This window comes from Galeopterus variegatus, unplaced genomic scaffold, assembly GCF_000696425.1.
Source record: "Galeopterus variegatus unplaced genomic scaffold, G_variegatus-3.0.2 Scaffold9521, whole genome shotgun sequence".
Classification (NCBI taxonomy): domain Eukaryota; kingdom Metazoa; phylum Chordata; class Mammalia; order Dermoptera; family Cynocephalidae; genus Galeopterus; species Galeopterus variegatus.
The window spans coordinates 41103-56000 of record NW_007735632.1 but is presented as its reverse complement, the minus strand read 5'-3'; the positions used below and the strand labels follow the sequence as shown (position 1 = coordinate 56000).

Genomic DNA, 14898 nt, shown 5'->3' with positions numbered 1-14898 from the left:
AGTCTGAAATTTGGAGTCAGTTTTTCTAACCTCGGGGAAATTATTCTACCTGGCTTATTAGAGACGACAAAACTTTGCTAGTGACCTATAACTCTGCCAGGCTGGGCACCTACCATGTTCTCACCTGCTCCTGCTTTGTGCTAAACACTGTAAACCTTCACACCATTTTCCGTTTTCTAATTTCTTCTCAGACTCTTACAAATCTGACTTGATTCTGCCTATTATCAAATTCCTCCTCTTGTCAATACTTCCCTCCCACTCAGCTCTTTGTTTTTTCTATTATCTCTTTATTTATTCAAAAAATAAACTGGAAAGACATTACTCCCAGGGTGGAATACTTCAGTGAGCCATGTTTCAGTCCTGTGTAGAGCAGCTCTTTTCCTTGGCCGGTTGTTTGTTTATTTGGTCTTTGGGCTGCTTATGCGGATCCAGAAACTGTTCAGATATGTTGGTCTCCTCTTTCTCTCCCCTTCATAGTACCCTGTCCATGGACCAGCTGCAGCTTGTGCATTGCTGGGGCTCTGAATAGAAATGCAGAATCTCAGGCCTCACCCCAGATTCACTGAATCAGAATCTGCATTTCAACAAGCTCCCCAGGGTACCTGTAGGCACAGTGAAGCTTCAGAAGCACTTCTCTTTAGAGATTAGTTTCAGAGCATCAGTCATAGTCAGAAGCTGGCCCCACTGACCTACAGGTGAGTCCCCAGGTTGCTTCCCCACAGCCCGCTCCTACTTGGAAAATGTGCCCACTCTAAGAGCCTCCCTCGGCTGGCATGTGTGGCACCCACCGCTCTGTAGCTTCTCCCAGGAATGTTTTGGGCTATAATGTCCTCATTATTGCTCAGTAATCCTATATCTGCTGCCTGGAAGAGACTCATCCAGATTTCTGGTGTGCTTTCTTCCTTCCAGTGATACCTGGAACTGTAATGATTGTGTGTCTTGTTCTCATTTCGGTGGTATCCTGGAAGGGAAGCAAAGCAAACTCAGGCACAGTCCACCCTCCTGAGTCAAAATCCCCTTATAGCAAAACTACATTTTATTAAAATGTAATATAGACGTGTGTCTTCAGTCTAAGAGTGCAGAACGTTGTAGGATAAAAAGGAATCTTAGATGCATTCCCAGTCACACTTCTCAAGGTCAGCCTCTTTATAAAAGTTTCTGTTTTTGGTTCTTCTGCTGAGCACCTCCATTGGTCTAGGGAATACCTCTATACCTCAACTTCTTGAGTTTTCAGTTTTATCTCCCCTCTATGAAAAATAAGGATTTAGCTCCCTTACACTTTGGCCCTCTGCTCCCCTATCTTCACAGTATTTAATTCTTATTTTTAGTTTCTTTATTAGTTACATTTGTAACTTTGAATAATAAAGCTAAGCTTCTGTTTTTTCATTCCATCTGATAACTTTGTTAAAATCTGGCTAAGTGCTTATGGCTTATTTCTCCGCCTAGAACACACACTCCTAGAGAGAGCCTGTGTCTTGTTCTGACTTATCCTGGTGTGAAGCAGGTGGAAGACATTCGGTAAATATTGCATTGATTGGTTTGGACCTGGACAGGGGAAGGAGGTTTGTTATTCATTCACATACAAGTGGCCAACAGCCACACAGCCTGGGTTCAAATTCTAACAATGCACACGTTGCCTCGCCTCTCTTTGTTGTACAACACGGCTAATGATAGAACGTAATGATTGTCAGAGGTTAAGAAGTTGTTGCATTTAAAACACCCAAAAGGGTGCCTGGAATAAAGGAAGCTCACAACAAATATTATCACTATTTTTTGTCGTTGTTATTATTCAAATGGAAGTTTTTTTTAATGTAATGGGTGTTAACCAGAGATGTATCACATAGTTATCTGTGGAACTCTCAGGATACTCACACGTAGGCACCAGTCTCTAGAAATTGTTTCAGAAGGCCTGGGGTGGGCCTGGTTGTGTGTATTTTGAGTACCACTTTAGAGAATTCTGCTGCTCATGTCTAGTTATGATCCACTGCTTGAAATATCCGCTGAGAGGGATTCCAAGGAAATGTGAAACAGCATGATCGTCATCCAGGAGCATGGGCTGGGAACAGGAGCATATGGACTTACTCCTGGTAAACCCTCTGAACTCCCAGGTAGAAGCAGAAAGCAACTTGAACTTCTCCCCCATTCCTTCATACTTAAATCTATTTCAGGGACTGTATTTTTCACCCTGTCCCTGGATGAAATCTATGGCAGATCTCATAAGTTCTCTTGTGGTTCTGAAATAATAAAAATCTTCTAGGAACTCTTAATCTCAAGAGTAGCCTCATTGCAGTAGTAAAAACTGTCCAATCCCATGCAGTAGTGCAAACTCCTAAGTTTATTTAAAGTTTGATGTTTCACAGAAAGAACTTTTAGCTTTGTTAATTTTCTCTGTTTTATTGATTTCTCCTTTTACTTTCTTTTTTCTACTTAGTTTCGGTTTACTTTCCTATTCTTTATTTAGCTTCCCCCCCAACATTTTATTATGAAAATTTTCACACAGAACAAGAGAATTACAAATTGAACACCCATGTAATACCTATACCTCTACCTAGATTTGACAGTGAACATTTTGCTGTATTTATCTCCTATTTGTCTGTCTGCCAATTCCTCTGTCCTTCCATCAATTCACCTTATTTTTTTTGCAGTGCATTTCAAAGTAAATTGCACAAATCAGTACACTTCATCCCTAAATACTTCACAGGTGTATCATTAACTAGAGTTCAATATTTGTTAGTATTTTTATCATTAGCACTTATGAGGTATTTTAATAAAAGGAAATGCATTAATGGTACCATGTGATCTTTGGCAGTATGTGGTAAATGTTTTAACATAATTCCCTGTATGTATTTTGCACGTATGGTCATTACATACTTGTGCTGATGTGACTGCATTCCTTTTTTTAAATGAGATTTATTGAGGTATAATGTACATACCATGAAGTTCACCTTTCTTAGATGTACAGTTCTGTATTTTTTTTTTTTTCCTTTTTTTTGTCTTTTTTCGTGACCGGCAACGGATCGCAACCCTCAGTGTTGCGCCCGTACCGGACCGGGACCGGCAACAGGATCGCAACCCTCGGTGCTGCGCCCGCACCTTGCTCAGCCAGTGAGCCGCCAGTCTGTATGTGGGATCCGAACCCTCGGCGGGAGCGCCACCACACTCCCAAGCGGCGCACTGTAGCAGTGCGCCACCGGGCCGGCCCCATACAGTTCTGTATTTTGGACAAATATAGTTATCTAATCACCACCACAATCAAGGTACTAGACATTTTCATGCCCCCCCCAAACCCCTTATTTCCTTTTATAATTATACCTCTCTCCCTACCCCAGGCTTGATCTCATTTCTTTCTAGTTTGGTTCTTTCGAGAATGTCATAGAAATGAGTCATATAGTATGTAGCCTTATGCGTCTGGCTTCTTTCACTTACTTTAATGCTTTTTAGATTTATCCATGTCATGGCATATATCAGCAGTTTATTCCTTTTTATAGCTGAATAATGTTCCACTTTGTTTATCAATGGACCAGTTAACATACATTTGAATTGTTCCTGGTTTTTCTTTATTGTGAATGAAGCTGGTGAACATTCTTGTACAGGTATTTGTATGGACCTGTGTTTTCACATCTCTTGGGTAAATATCTGGAGTGCTATTGCTTGGTCATACGGTAAGCATGTGTTTAACATTATAAGACATTGCCAAACTGATATCCAATGTGGCTATAACATTTTGTTTTCCCACCACCAACACACCTTTCTATTAGATGTGTAGGGGGATCTCATTGTGATTTAAATTTGCATTTATGTAATGATTAAGTTGTTGAGCATGTTTTCGTGTGCTTATTTGCCATCTGTATATCTTTGATGGAGTGTCTGTTGCAATCTTTTGCCATTTTTGTTCATTATTAAATTGTGAGAGTTCATTATGTATTCTGGATATAAGTTCTTACCAGCTATGTGTTTTGCAAGTATTTACTCCCAGGCTTTGGCTTATTTTGTCCTTACCAGAATCTTTTGAAGAACGGATGTTTTTTTTTTGGTAAAGTCCAATATATCAGGTTTTTCTTTTATGGTTCATTATGCTTTTATATGTACTATTTAGCAAATCTCTCTCTAACCCAGGGTAACAAAGATTTTTTTCAGTGTTTTTTTCCAAAAGATTTATAATTTTAGTTCTTATATTTAAGTCTGTAACTGATCATGAGTTAATTTTTCTATCTGGTGTGAGGTAAGGATCAGCATTGTTTTATATTACCTTTTGCATATGCATTTCCAGTTGTTCCAATAACATTTTTGAAAAGACTATTTTTAATTAGTTTACTGTGGCATCCTTTTTGAAAATTGTTTAAACACATATGTCAGTTTATATGCCAGTACCACACTGTCTTAATTACTGTAGCCTTATATTAAGTGCTCAAATCAAGTAGTGTGAGTCCTCCAACTTTGTTCTAACTCTTCACAAAGTTATGGCTATTCTAGGTCCCCAATATTTTCTTATAAATTTCAGAATCAGCTTGTCAATTTCTACAAAAAAAAAGCCAGCAGGGGATTTTGTTTGAGATTGCATTGAATCTGTGGATCATTGATATGCTAACAATATTGTGTCTTCTAATTCAGAATATGGTTTATATTTCCATTTATTTAGGTCTTTCTAAAATTTATTTCAGTAATATTTTGTAGTTTTGAATGTAGTTTTGTAGTTTGAATGTAGTTTGTAGTCTTGCACATATTTTGTTTAATTTACTGCTGCTTTATATTCTTATAAGGTAATATAAATGGGGTGTGTCTGTATGTGTATGTATAGGTGTATACGTTTGTTTTATAGAGGTTGAGTATCCCTTATCCAAAATTCTTGGGATCAGAACGGTTTCAGATTTCATATTTTTTCAGATTTTGGAATATTTGCATTATATACTTACTGGTTGAACATCCCAAATCCAAAATCGCAAATGCTCCAATGAGCATTTCCTTTGAGTGTCATTTCAAGCTCTCAAAAAAGTTTCAGATTTGGGAGCATTTCAGATTTCAGATTTTCAGATTAGGGATGATCAAACTGTATTTCATTTACTCATTGGTCATTGCTAGTTTATAGAAATGTAATTGATTTTTCTATGTTCACTTTGTATCCTGGGACCTTCTACATTCACAGATTAGCACTAGTAGCTCTTTTATAGATAGATTGGCATTTTTTACATAAACAATCATGCAGTTGTAAATAAGGACAGTACCTTTCTTTCCAATCTGGATGCTTTTACTTCTTTTTCTTGCCTTACTGTACTGGCTAGGATCTTAGGTATGATGTTGACTATGAGTAGAGAGGGCAACATCCTTGCCTTCATCCTGATCTTAGAACAAAAGCATATGCTTTCTCACCATTAGGTATAATTTTATGAGGGTGCTTCAGAAAGTTTGTGGGGCCGAGCCCGTGGCGCACTCGGGAGAGTGTGGCGCTGGGAGCGCAGCAGCGCTCCCGCCGCGGGTTCGGATCCTATATAGGGATGACCGGTGCACTCACTGCGCTCACTGGCTGAGTGCGGTGTGGCCGGTCTCAAAAAAAAAAAAAGAGAAGAAAAAGTTTGTGGAAAAAATACTTAAAAGATATTATAAATCTTTCCTTGAACTTTTTGAAGTACCCTCAGAGATAGCCTGATAAAGGTTGAGGAGGTTTCCTTCTAATCTGGTTTTCTGAGTGTTTGCATCATGAATGAATGCTGCACATTATTTTTATGGATCAATTGATATGCATATGTTTTTCTTCCTTCAGACTGTTGCATTTTATGTAATTATTGATATTGTTGTGTTTAGGTCTACCATTTTATTATTTTTCTGTTTGTTCCCTTTTCCTTTTTTGGTTTGTTGTTGTTCTGCTTCACCATTCTTCTCTTTGGAATATTTGACTTTTTTAAAATTAACTTTATTTTGAGATGATTCTAGGTTCCCATACCCTTGTAAGAAATAATACAGAGAGATCCCATTTTGCCCAGTTTCCCGCAGTGGTCACTTCTTGAAAAATTATAGTATAAATCACAAGGATATTGACATCAATAAAGTGAAGATATAGAACACTTCCATCACCACAAGAATCTCTCATATTGCTTTTTATAGCCATACCTATTCCCTCCTATACCCACCCCGTCCTTCCACTCTGGAAACTTCTAATTTGTTCTCCATTGCTATAATTTTGTCATTTCAAGAATATTATGTAAATGGGATCATGTACTCTGACACCTTATGGAACTGGTTTTTATTCACTCAGCATAATTCTCTGGAGATTCATCCTGTTGTGTGTACCAATAGTTTCTTCCTTTTTGTCTCTGAGTAGTATTCCACCAAATGGTTGTACTAGTTTGTTTAACTGTTCACCCACTGAAAAACATTCCTGTTTTCAACATCGATTTCTGCTCTAATTTTTATTATTTCTTCTGTTTTTTTTTCATTTCTAATATAAGAATGCAGTACTGTAAATATACCTCAAAACACTGCTTTAGCTGTGTCCCACAAATTATATGTTGCTTTTTTTTGTTTAATTCAAAATATTTTAATTTCCATTAACTTATTTAGAAGTAAGTATATCCTTAAATTTCCAAATATTTGCAGTTATCCAAGTATCTTTCTCTTATTGATTTTTGGCTTAATACTGTTATTGCACATGATATGATTTCTTATAAATTTGTTACAGTTTGTTTTAAGACCCAGAATATTGTCTAGCTTGATGAATGTTTTATATACACTTTAATAGAATGTGTATTCTGCTGTTGTTGAATGAACTGTTTTATGAATGTGAATTATGTGAAGGTGGTTGATAGTGCTGTTCAGGTTATCTATATCATTCATTGCTGGTTTTCTGTCTACTTGTTCTGTCAATTATTGAGAGAAAGAGTGTTGAAGTCTCCAACAATAATTGTGGATTTGTCTGTTTCTCTTTCAGATGTATCCATTTTTGCCTCATGTGTTTCGAAGTGCTGTTATTAGGTACATACACTTTTAGGATTGTTATTTCTTCTTGGAGAATTGACCATTTTATCATTTTGTAATGTCAGTCTTTGTCCCGGAAAATCTTTCTTGCTCTGAATTCATCGTCTGAAATTCATGTAGTTACTCCAGCTTTCTTTTGGTTAGATTTTCATAGTATATCTCTATCTTTCACATTTTTAAAAATTACTATACTTTTTAATTATAGTTTTAGATTTACAGAAAAATAGACCAGCTAGTACAGAGAGCTTACTTATATGCCTCTCTACTCCCCTGTAGTTTCCCCTAATAGTAACATCTTGCATTAGTGTGGCTCATTTGTTACAATTGATGAGTAAATATCGATACATTATTATTAACTAAAGTCCATATTTTACATTAAGTTTCACTCTTTGTTTTGTTCATTCTATGGGTTTTTGGCAAATGCATAAAAATCCTTCATTACTGCATCATACAGAATAGTTTCACTGCCCTAAAAATCTCTTGTGCTTCATTTTTTCATCCTTTCTCTCCTCCCTCCTGGCAAACACTGATCTTTTTACTATCTCTGTAGTTTTACCTTTCCTAAAATGTCATATAGGTGGAATCATACAGTATGTAGCCTTCTCAGACTGGCTTCTTTCAAATAGCAATTTGCATTTAAGTTTCTTCCATGTCTGTTTATGACTTGATAGTGCATTTCTTTTTATTGCTGAATAATGTACCATTGTATGGATGTACAAGTTTGTTTATCCATTCACCTATTGAAGGATATCTTGCTTGTTTCCAGTTGGGGGCCATTATGAATAAAGCTGCTATAAACATCTTGTGCAGGTTTTTCTGTGGACATAAATTTTCTACTCATTATGGTTCATTTCCTTTTGAAGTTTGTGATTTTTTACTGTGAACTCCTTTTCTGTGAGAGTTCTTTTCCTTGGAAATTCTGTGTACCCTCAGCTATGAAAACATCACTGCAGAACTGTGTGGATAGTGCCACTGCTGGGGCCCACTGGATTTACTAATGTAGAACCAATTTTTAGGTGAATTTTACAACTTTGGGGATTTTTGTATTATATTTCAAAATCCGTTTGGAATGCACTTCTGCATGTGATATAGGACTAGGGTTCTGATTTCTTATAAGTGACTCTTGATTCTTCTTGCTATTTTCATTGACCAGTGGGTGACATCTTTTTAGTTCTTATTTTACAGAGATGTCCTTTGTGAATCCCAGCTTTAAGCAGGTAGTTCACTTCTAGTCCTCTGCATATTTGTGTCGTGTGGCCTGGAATTCATTCCACACTCATGATTACAGACTTAGTCCCTCACCCCAACGGCAAAGCCACCCAGCTTCAATTTCTGTTCATATGCTTACTTTAAATTTCCACTTCATTTTTATCACATAATAAATTTCTTTTCTTGGTCTTGAGCTTGGCTGCATATTAAATTATTTTTGTTAAATTTAGACTGGCATTTCTTTGTATTTTCAGTAGGGGAGGTGGGGTTGGTGAGACATTGGTAGGGGCCATCCACATCAGCTCAAGTCATGCTGATAGGAATTCACCACAGAGCATTTAGGCATTAATGTTATCACATAACATTATAGTAGAAAGACTTACAAGTTTGATGATTCATCACATTTTTTTTTCTAGAAGTCGGGCAAGTTGATGAGCAGATAAATAACTACAAGGAAAGCCAAGAAAAATCTCTGTGGCAAGATGAATTCATAGACAAAGAAACACTGAAGGATGAAAGTGGTGAAGAATGCAGAGCATGTAGAAAAATCAGTTATCTGAGCACAGACTTTGTTTCTATAAGACAAATACTTCCTAAATATTACTTATGGGAAAGGTGTTCAAAACATAATTACATAATTTAAACTTTCTTAGAATAGAAGCTACGTAAGAAAGAAAGATGGCGGATGTAAGCCATGTTGGAAATTATGCTTCAATTCTAATCTTGATAAAGATCAACCTGCAGAGAAATTCTTTGAACCTAATCAACATGGAAAAGCTCCCCACCATAAGTGAGCTCTTAATAAAAGAGAATTCAAACTGGAGAGAAACTGTATGAATGTACTGAATGTAGATAAGTATCCAGAAGCAAACCTTGTTGTACATCAAAGAACTCACACTGGAGAGAAGCCTTATCAATGCTGTGAATGTGCAAAAGCCTTCAGCCAGAAGTCAACTGTCATAGCACACCAGAGAACTCATACAGGGGAGAAGCCCTATGAATGCAGTGAATGTGGGAAAACCTTTATCCAGAAGGCACCATTCATTAAACATCAGAGAATTCATACCGGAGAGAGACCCTATAAATGCAGTGACTGTGAGAAAACCTTCAGTAGGAAGTCAACTCTCATTAAACATCAGGATTCATACAGGGGAGAAACCTTATGAATGTAGTAAATGTGGAAAATCTTTCAGTGTAAAATCAACTCTCATTGTACATCACAGAACTCATACAGGAGAGAAACCCTATGAATGCAGAAACTGGGAAAGCTTTCAGTGGGAAGACATCTCATTAAACATCAGAAAACATTTAGGAGATAAAATCTAAAACCTATGAATTAACTTTCAAATGGGATATCTTTATTCATTAGTTATACATTGTTATACTTTGCATCAAACAATTCATTGAGGGTAATCATGTAAATCTACTGCACATCAGAAAGCCTTCAGATATTGTTCTGCCTTCATTAGATTTAAGAAAACTCAAAGTTATAATATTCAAAGCATGTAATAAACATGGTAAATTCTTTGCCCAGGATTTTTAATACATTCTACATCAAATTTATGAAGGGTCAAAACCATGAATATAGCAAAAGTTGGGAAGCCTTTAGAAAGAAGTTAAATGTAATTTTATATCACAGCACTTATGTTCAGGAGACATTATAAATTTAATAAGTTGGAGAACCCATTTTTCCTACATATTATGAGGAAAGTCATGTTTCAAATATATCCTCATACATTTTAGAGAAAAGATCACAGAGGTTTTAACCAAGCACTCAGTAATAAATTATACACATATTCTCTGCAGAATAGGTTATAAAGCTTTCAAAAGTATAAATACAGTTCATAATCAGGAGGACAGAGGAAAAACATATTAATTCTTGCTAGGCCAGTCTCCTAGGTTAATCTATAAACAGATGATCCCAAAACATTAATTTGAGAGAAAATGAGCCAGTAGGATCCCCAAACCAAAGGAATCCAAGTAGGAGAACTTACACATACATTTTATCTGTTATCAGTGCAAAAAAAAAGTGGAAACACCTTAGGGAGAAAGGTTATACCCTTCTGCCTTTCCCAGAACAGTGGTGACAATTTATTATTATGTTCTCTCTCTCGAGAAGTAATTTATCATTTCCTATAAGAGCAGTATTAATTGAAATAAAAATTATAAGCAACTTGAATATCCAATGATAAGTAATTGAGTGACTATTGATACATTCATAAGTTGGAATAATGCTGTCACTAATGTATCTTAACAATTTTGGAAAAGATGGTAAAGTAAGTAGAGATTATAAAACTGATGTGGGTTGTAAAATGACATATATAAGAAAGATATACACCGTTACAGTTTCTATGTCTGGGTTGTGGGAATATAGGCAAGTTTTTGATTAGTAAAAAATTATTTTATCTATGTGTTTATCTTCACATGTGGAGAGAAACATACACAGAAAAAAAGCTAAGGAAGAAAATATACACTACTATTAACAGTGGTCATATTTTGACATTGGAATATTGATTTTTAAATTCCTCTGATTATAGTCTCAAATTTCCAGAAACTACCAGTAAGGATTATTTTAAGTGTCTTTCTTTTGCGTAGTTTTCTGATTTTTCTTTTTCCCCATCCATTTTTCTATTCAGCCCTACTTTCAATATATGTCACTATTCTGCACAAAACCTACTTTGACATATGAATGTACTTCAGAAAGTTCATGGATTTGTATTATCTTTTAATTCTATTTTACCATGAACTTTTCAAAGTACACTTGTATATACACATATTCTCTATTACTTTTTTGTATGGTTTGTCTATTTGATCTCATTGTTAGGAGAATATATTATATACCTTTGAGAATGAGTATCCTGTGATTTTTAACTTGTATAGCGATTTTCAAATGACAACTAAAACATCTTCATACTTGCTTTTACACTTCATCCTCACCAAATTCTGTGACCTAAGTTATAAGGTACGAGATTTTACAGAAGAGAAGCACCATGCTGAGTGACTCAAGGCTGCATGGGTAATATGAACAAAGTCCAATGCAAACCCAAACCTCCAGAAAGCAAATACAAAGCGTTTTTCATTCTGTTCCTTGTGATTGCTATTGGATACTCATTTTCTCTTTTCCTCTTTTTTTCCCCCTACTCCTTGTTACCAGTTCTCAAGATGCACTCTGGTTGGCATCTCAGTGTTGTTTCTTTACATTAAGACTTTTCAACATTACATTGACGAATTCCTCTGATTCTCATAGCAATGCTATTAAGTAGGGAGTACTATGACAGTCCCACCTTGTCCAACCACATAAACACTCTGATATTTTACAGATGAAGAAATAAAATCATAAGGAGTTTATGTAAAACTCAGAGACAGTAAGCAGCATAGCAAGCATTAGCCACTTACTCTGATCCACATTTCATGGCTCCTTCATGAAGCCAATTTGTGTGCTCTTCCATAATGTCCTTCATCCTCCAGACTTCACCCAGTGGAAGAGAGATGGGAACATCTACAGTTATTTAATATCTTCTTGGGAAGTTGGCTGTCAAGCCACAGAATCCTGCCCCCCTGACCCCTAGCTTCTTCAGGGCTCTAACGGTTAACCGCCGGGACTTGGAAGGAGGGGATGATGGTGTGTGGCCGCCAGGCCTAGTGGAGGAAGGCAAGCTGCCCTCTATACCATAGACCAGAAGCCACGGAAACCACAGTGTGAATTTATACCTAGAAGCACTAGCTACTCTTCAGGCTGGAACAGGCCACTGCATAAATGAGACATTTGAGCCCCTGGGCCTAGAAGACAGCTGGAGGTGACCATTTCAGTGGTGGATGTTCTGGGGCAGGTCACATCCCCATTCTACTCCCTCTCTCCTCCCCTTCCTGGGGACCCTGACACAGATGCTCTGGGACTGATCTGGCTCCTTCTGCCTGAATCCTGGGCTGGGATTCAGTCACCCAAATGTGACAACAAAACAGCAATATCGGACATTGAAGAGGATGTGAACATGTTACAAAGAAGTCAAAAGACTCCGTGTCCCATAAACGAATCCTGCAAGAGGATACCAAGGAGTTAGAACATCACTGCAATTCATTGTGGTCTGAAAAAGTTGCAGTGGAAGCAAAATATAAAATGCTACAGCTGAAAATCGACATTGTGGAAGAATTCTATCAGGAGAGAAAGATGATCGTGGAAAAGAATCTTTGAAGTAGGGGGCAGGAGTTCCACATATGAATTGAGGAAATGCCCAATACTTAGTTGTATAGTTTTCCTGAGATCACGTTCTGGACGGAAGGATCTCTCTTTGGCTGCCCCTCCATGTCATGGCCCCAGGCTGAGAGTGAGAAGCAGATCTCCCTGTGGGAGAGAAGAGAGGAAGCTGGAACTGAAACAGTTCGAGTGGCAGGAACCAGAGCAGTGGCTGTCAGCTGCAAGGAAAAAGTGGAATTGGCCACAGAGCAAGTACAGTAGTTTTCCCTCATGTGCAGTTTTGTGGTTTGAGCCAGTCATCCAGACCTGGACTTGAGTTTTGTCACCTGTAAATGGTCACCTCATGAAGTCATTAAGGAAGATAAATGTAGACAGCAACAAGATGGTGGAGTAGGAGGTCCCATGCTTGCATCCCCCAGCACAACAAGAATTCTGCACCAATCTACAGACAAAAGTCTCTTTGACAAGAATTCACCAATCTACAGACAAAAGCCTCTTTGTGGGAGCCTTTGGATCCAGATAGGTTGTGAAACCTAGCATAGTCTGAGACCTGGAGGGTTGTTTTGAGATGTAAACCTGCCGCTGGGTGGAAGACTCATCAATCTAGCTTCTGGGTTAAACCCTGAAATGGTGCTGTTCCGCAAAGGGCTTGGCTACAGCCCTGTTTGGCCTTGGGCCTAAAACCAAAACCATCTTCCAAGGGGTCCAGGAGGAATGACACACACTAATGCTTTGGCAGACAGGCTCTTCTTCCTGCTGACATCTGTCTCTGCAGTGGAACTTAAAGTTATTCAGTGACTTGGCTCTAGTACCCCACAGCTGTGGTCCCAGCACAGTACTTCTCACACAAAGATTCAGAGAGATGTGCCCATCTGAGCAACTGGGATAGGCTTGTCAGCCTCTGTCCCACAGGAGATCCTGAAGGGGTGCTGTCTTGGCTGTAGCCCCTCTCTGACACAACCCATGAGTAATCCCACCCATGCAGAGAACTGCTTGGAGACATGCCTATCTGAGCACCAGGACGGTCTTGTCAGCCTCATCCCACAGCAGATCCTAAGCTCCAGCCCCTCCCTGCCTCAGCCAGGGCACTCTCCGCTTGTGCAGGGAACTACTGAGAGATGCATCCAAACAGGATTACTGGCCTTTGTTCCACAGCAATTTCAGAAGGGCCCTTGAATGTCAGTTGTAACCTCTTTGAGCTGTGGTTTCGAGCTGTCCTGACTACATAGGGAACTGCTGGGAGTCCTGCCCACTGGTGCGTGTGGGTTGGGCTTGCCAACATCAGACACACAGCAGATTGTCAATTAACCCTGAAACTTGGTTTCAGCCCCTCCCAGCTGTGCTCTGGGAGCAGTTCTACCCAGCCAGCGTTCAGCCATCTGATAAACCCATCTGAGTCCTGGTGGCAAGCTTGCCAAACTTTGTTCCTTAGGGGATCCTCAAATGTCCCTAGATCTTGGTCCTAGTATCTCTCATCTGTGGACTGAGAGTAGTTCTGCCTCCCCCACGCACTGGACCTATAGGGAGGCATGTCCAGTAATGCCTCTGCAGGCTGACGCCCTAACCTCAGTCACATTTTGGATCTTAAAATGGCCCTATAAATTGGCTTCAGCCCTTCTTAACCACAGTCTGAGAGCAGGCCTGCTCACCCAGGACCCCACTGGGAGAGATGCCTACCTCTGACCCTGGAAATAGGTCTGAAAATCTCAGTCTTGGCTGTGAACCTGAAAGAAGCCTTTGTCTTAGTTTTATCCCATTGCAGCCACAAACCCAAGTAGTACAGTCAGCCCAGGGACTTACTCAGTGATCCAACAAGAGCCCTCCCAGAGACCCAGAAGAAGCCACACCTGTCAGCACACCTGGTAATAGGCCCACTTTCTGAGAACCCTGAAGCAAACTGCTATTCCAGCACCAGGCCCTCCCAGGACTCCACCCTGAGTTACTTCAGCAGTGTCAGGCCAGGGCTTATTGTACCCTCAAGTGCTGCAACATCTGCGGCAGTCATGGACATAGGGATCACAACAGACTGAATTTCTACACACGCTTACTGTAGAAGGACAGTCACAGACAAAGCCAGACTGTGAAGAATGGAATAAATACTTATGTCTTCAATCTGCAGACATTGACACATGACCACAAAGATTAAGAACAACTGGGGGAACATGATGTCACCAAGTGGACAAAATAAGGTGCCAGTGACTGACCCTAAAGAGATGGAGATGGATGATATGGCTGAAAAAGAGTTCAAAATAGCTGTTTTAGTAATCCCAGTGAACTTCAAGAAAATAAAAACAATTTGGAGATCTAGTGGAGAAGTCTCAGTGAACTTCAAGAGATTGATTTAAATAAAATAAATCTAGGAGCAGAAAAATACTATGAATTACATGAAAAAAAAAGAAAGCATTAACAGCAAAATAGATCAAGCAGAAAAAAAAATCAGTGGGCTCAAAGACAGGCTATTTGAAAATATATAGCTAGCGGTGGGGGGAAAAAAGAATGAAATTTTGAATAGAGGTGGTGAAAGT

At 38.6% G+C, this 14898-nt stretch overlaps 1 pseudogene; it reads left to right on the top strand.

The window, feature by feature from the left end:
• Window positions 1-10357, top strand: part of LOC103609356 — a 19628-nt pseudogene extending 9271 nt beyond the window's left edge.
• The last annotated feature ends 4541 nt before the right edge of the window (window positions 10358-14898 follow it).